This window comes from Dendrobates tinctorius, unplaced genomic scaffold (genome assembly GCF_039654945.1).
Source record: "Dendrobates tinctorius isolate UK_male_01 unplaced genomic scaffold, ASM3965494v1 ptg000345l, whole genome shotgun sequence".
Taxonomy (NCBI): domain Eukaryota; kingdom Metazoa; phylum Chordata; class Amphibia; order Anura; family Dendrobatidae; genus Dendrobates; species Dendrobates tinctorius.
In genome coordinates this window covers 67,578-73,361 of record NW_027362011.1, presented here as the reverse complement: position 1 = coordinate 73,361, position 5,784 = coordinate 67,578, and positions in this window count along the sequence as shown.

Genomic DNA, 5,784 nt, shown 5'->3' with positions numbered 1-5,784 from the left:
GATCCCTACAATTCTCTTTCTGAATCCCTTAAAATCTGCCTTTCTGAAATCTAACCTTGATGTCTGAGTCTTCACAGGTCTTCCTCCTCTAGTTATCCAAAATTCTAAAATAGCATGGTCGCTACCTCCTAGGGTCACAGCCACTTTTACCTCCTCAACCATTTCCTCCCTGTTTATAAGGATTAGATCCAAGGTAGCAGTTCTCCCCTACCTTTTGGAAGATAAAGTTGTCAGCAAGAGAGGATAAGAATTTCCTTGACCTGTTAGTTTTGCCTGAGAGAGATTCCCAACAAATGTCTGGATAGTTGAAATCTCCCATGACAACTACAGTGGGGAAAAAAAGTATTTAGTCAGTCAGCAATAGTGCAAGTTCCACCACTTAAAAAGATGAGAGGCGTCTGTAATTTACATCATAGGTAGACCTCAACTATGGGAGACAAACTGAGAAAAAAAAATCCAGAAAATCACATTGTCTGTTTTTTTTTCATTTTATTTGCATATTATGGTGGAAAATAAGTATTTGGTCAGAAACAAAATTTCATCTCAATACTTTGTGATATATCCTTTGTTGGCAATGACAGAGGTCAAACGTTTTCTGTAAGTCTTCACAAGGTTGCCACACACTGTTGTTGGTATGTTGGCCCATTCCTCATGCAGATCTCCTCTAGAGCAGTGATGTTTTTGGCTTTTCGCTCGGCAACACGGACTTTCAACTCCCTCCAAAGGTTTTCTATAGGGTTGAGATCTGGAGACTGGCTAGGCCACTCCAGGACCTTGAAATGCTTCTTACGAAGCCACTCCTTCGTTGCCCTGGCGGTGTGCTTTGGTTCATTGTCATGTTGAAAGACCCAGCCACGTTTCATCTTCAAAGCCCTTGCTGATGGAAGAAGGTTTGCACTCAAAATCTCACGATACATGACCCCATTCATTCTTTCATGTACCCGGATCAGTCGTCCTGGCCCCTTTGCAGTGAAACAGCCCCAAAGCATGATGTTTCCACCACCATGCTTTACAGTAGGTATGGTGTTTGATGGATGCAACTCAGTATTCTTTTTCCTCCAAACACGACAAGTTGTGTTTCTACCAAACAGTTCCAGTTTGGTTTCATCAGACCATAGGACATTCTCCCAAAACTCCTCTGGATCATCCAAATGCTCTCTAGCAAACTTCAGACGGGCCCGGACATGTACAGGCTTAAGCAGTGGGACACGTCTGGCACTGCAGGATCTGAGTCCATGGTGGCGTAGTGTGTTACTTATGGTAGGCCTTGTTACATTGGTCCCAGCTCTCTGCAGTTCATTCACTAGGTCCCCCCGCGTGGTTCTGGGATTTTTGTTCACCGTTCTTGTGATCATTCTGACCCCACGGGGTGGGATTTTGCGTGGAGCACCAGATCGAGGGAGATTATCAGTGGTCTAGTATGTCTTCCATTTTCTAATTATTGATCCCACAGTTGATTTCTTCACTCCAAGCTGGTTGGCTATTGCAGATTCAGTCTTCCCAGCCTGGTGCAGGGCTACAATTTTGTTTCTGGTGTCCTTTGACAGCTCTTTGGTCTTCACCATAGTGGAGTTTGGAGTCAGACTGTATGAGGGTGTGCACAGGTGTCTTTTTAGACTGATAACAAGTTTAAACAGGTGCCATTACTACAGGTAATGAGTGGAGGAAAGAGGAGACTCTTAAAGAAGAAGTTACAGGTCTGTGAGAGCCAGAAATCTTGATTGCTTGTTTCTGACCAAATACTTATTTTCCACCATAATATGCAAATAAAATGAAAAAAAACCAATGTGATTTTCTGGATTTTTTTTTCTCAGTTTGTCTCCCATAGTTGAGGTCTACCTATGATGTAAATTACAGACGCCTCTCATCTTTTTAAGTGGTGGAACGTGCACTATTGCTGACTGACTAAATACTTTTTTTCCCCACTGTATGTCATATTTTTTGGAGAACTTGGCCATTTGATGCATAAAGAGTTCATCCATATCTTCAGCTTGCACAGGCGGCCTGTAGTAAATGCCTACAATGGTGTCCTTTCCATTGTTCTGTCCTTGTATTCTTACCCAAACAGTTTCCACAGAACTCCCAGTCTCTGAAGCTTCAATCTCTGTGCAGATATACGCGTTTCTAACATACAATGCGACACCTCCTCCTCGTTTATCAAGTTTGTTTCTTGCAAATAAGTTGTATCCTTCTAGTCTTGTATTCCAATCATGTGTATCGTCCCACCAAGTTTCAGTGATTCCAATGACATCATATTTCTTTTCCTGTGTTAGTAGTTCCAATTCTCCTTGTTTGTTGCCCATGCTTTGTGCATTAGTATAGAAACATTTTAGTTTGTGATTGGTTTCTCTTTCTCCAATATTTTTAGTAATTAGATTCTTTTGTCTTTGTTCTTCCTTTCCACTTCTAATAGCAGAGTTCTCAATAGCATTTGTCAGGTGTATGGCTTTTTCTGGTCTTTTGCTTCCCTTCCCGCGTTGTTCTATGTTATGAATGAGTCACCGTAGGAGGCAAAAGCAGAAATACAAGCTAAGTCCAGAAAACCAGAGAAGTTGGCAACTACCAGATTGCAGACCCCTGAACCTATCAACACAACTAGCAGTAGCCGTGGGGGGTTCCTACGATGCCCTAGACCCCTCGATCACAGCCGGAGAAATACATAGGCCTAAAGAAAGGGGAAATCTAAACTGCCCCAGAGCAGACCCCAAAGCAATAGGCAGCCCCCAACATATAATGACGGTGATGCATGATGAAAATACTAACACAGACAGAAAGATAGACTGAGCAAAGACGGGGCCGCAAAACTACCTAGATAGGAAAGGACAGGAAGGCTGCTGTCTGCAATCTGCCAAAACCCTATCAAAGACATAAGCCAACCAGCTGATATGAAAAAGGCCCTGAAGCAGCTAGGCTTCAAAAACTGAATCAGCACTCAGGTATTTTCAGAAGACAGAGCTAAATGAATTCAGCACACCCCAGCAGGGAATGGCAGAAATCCAGAAAAACAAAGCAAAAACAAAGTCAAAGCACAAAAGCAAAAGACCGAGCAGCAAACTTAGCTTTGGAGGAGCAGGAATTCAGACTGGTCTCCAAGGATCCCACAGAGAAATCACCCGCAGGGCAGAAGGGCGTCGGCAGCATTATATCCAGTCCGTAACTCCACTCAGCCAGTCATAATCATCAGCCTCAGGTGTTTGACAATCAGGCTCACTACCTCTCTTTACCAGAAGAGGGAGTTCCTCGGGCCTCAGTAATGAAGGGGAAAATGAACTCACAACAGTTCTAGTTTAAAGCTCTCCTTACAAGTGTAGCAAGGCGACTTCCAAATCACCCCCCCTTTCGCCCCTTTCAAAATAAAACAATAAAAAAATCTAACATATACATATTTGTTATAACCGCGTTCAGAATCACCCGATCTATCACTATAAAAAAGAATTAACCCGATCGTGAAATGGCGTAACGAGAAAAAAGGTCAAAACGCCAGAATTACTTTTTTTGGTCGCCACATTGCATTGAAATGCAATAAAGGAAAGACCAAAAGATCATATCTGCAGCAAAATGGTATTCATTAAAATCGTCAGCTCGGCACACAAAAAATAAGCCCTCACCCAACCCAAGATCATGAAAAATGGAGATGCGACGGGTATCGGAAAATGGTGAAATTCTTTTATACTTTACCTAATAAAGAGGAGTTATTTTTACTGATACAGTGGGTATGGAAAGTATTCAGACCCCTTTAAATTTTTCACTCTTTGTTTTATTGCAGCCATTTGGTAAATTCAAATTCATACTATCTATTCCTGACACTGGAGTGGCTTATAAGCTTTCAAAGTATATATTTAAGATGCACCCCCAAATTTGGTGAAGAAAAAGAGAAAAAAATGTTTTTTTATGTTAAATGGAGGTGTGTCTTATAATGCCAGTGTCCGTCTTACAAATCATATATATGTCCCTCATCCTGGTATCTATATAACCCCCATCCTGGCACATGGCCCCCTTGTGCTGGCACATAGCCCCCCATCCTATCCTGGATATGACCCCCCCAGTCACTATATGCCTCCCTGCTGGTACGCACATGGCCCCCCGTCCCTATATTTCCCCTGCTGGCACACATTGTCCCCCTGTCCCTATATTCTCCCCTGCTGGCATTCACACAGCCCCCCCGTCCCTATGTTCCCCCCTGCTGGCACACATTGTCCCCCTGTCCCTATATTCTCCCCTGCTGGCATTCACACAGCCCCCCCGTCCCTATGTTCCCCCCTGCTGGCACACATTGTCCCCCTGGTCCTATAATCCCCCCTGCTGGCACACATTGTCCCCCCGGTCCTATAATCCCCCCTGCTGGCACACATTGTCCCCCCCTCCATATATTTCCCCCTGCTGGCACACATTGTCCCCCCCTCCATATATTCCCCCCTGCTGGCAAACATTGTCCCCCCCTCCATATATTCCCCCCTGCTGGCACACATTGTCCCCCCCTCCATATATTTCCCCCTGCTGGCACACATTGTCCCCCCCTCCATATATTCCCCCCTGCTGTCACACATGGCCCCCGTCCCTATATTTCCCCCTGCTGTCACACATGGCCCCCGTCCCTATATTTCCCCCCTGCTGTCACACATGGCCCCGTCCCTATATTTCCCCCCTGCTGGCAAGCACATGCTAAAATAATAAACAGTTAACTCACCTACTGATGATCGCTCCTGCTCCCAGCTCCCCTGTGGCTTACCTGTGTCCAGTCTGCTGTCATCCTCCTCCTGCAGGGCGCACGCAGCTGCTGCTCATTCAAGCAGCTCATTGTAGCTACAGGACCTTCCATGATGTGACCAATAGGAGCTGCTCAGCTGCGGTCATGTGACTCGCAGTGCACACTGGGAGTCATGTGACCGCAGGTCCTATGGTCACATCATGCAAAGTCCTGAAGCGATGAGCTGCCTGAATGAGCTGCTGCTGCCGCTCACCATGCAGGAGGAGGATGACAGCAGACTGGACACAGGAAAGCCACGGGGGAGCTGGGAGCAGGAGCGTTCATCAGTAGGTAAGTGTCTATAGTGACTGAGGGTGAGTGCAGGCACATGTAATATGCACCGCTCCCCTGTCTACCAACTCGGTGTTGTTTCAGCACCAAGGTGATGGACAGCGGGTGCAGTGAATATTACATGAGCCTAATGAGCGGGAGCACAGGACCTCCCGCTGTCTCTCCAGCCTCACCCCAGCCCCCTGACTCCATGCCAGAGCCGCCCCCCCCACTCTATAGCACAGCAGCACACAGATTCGCTTTATAAGACGCACCCCCCACTTTCCCCCAAAATTTGGGGGAACAAAAGTGCGTCTTATAAAGCGAAAAATACGGTGGTTTGAAGTCTGGGATCTGCCAATATGTGGCTAGTTTTCTGACTGTTTTGAATAACATGATACATGATTTTAGTTTTTTTTTTCCGTTTAGTCTCGCTTGAATATAGGTTAACATTAAATAGTCTCCTGATGAGTCGCCTTTGGTGAGGACGATGAAACCCGTAGAAATGAGAGGCTTGGAGAGTGAGTGTGTAAATGTCACCTCACCCTATATACTGAGATATGGGGTACATGTTTTTTCTATTAGTCACTTTCCAACTAACCTTCAGGGGGTGAATTATGCGTATAGTTTTACATTTGCAATTAATAAGGTTTAGTTTTTTCCTTTCGTCAGCAAACATGAGGAATGACAAGAGACAACCCATTTAAGGAAGTGCAATTTTGGTTAAAACTATTCCAACATTATGAACATAAAAACGGCTTCTCCCC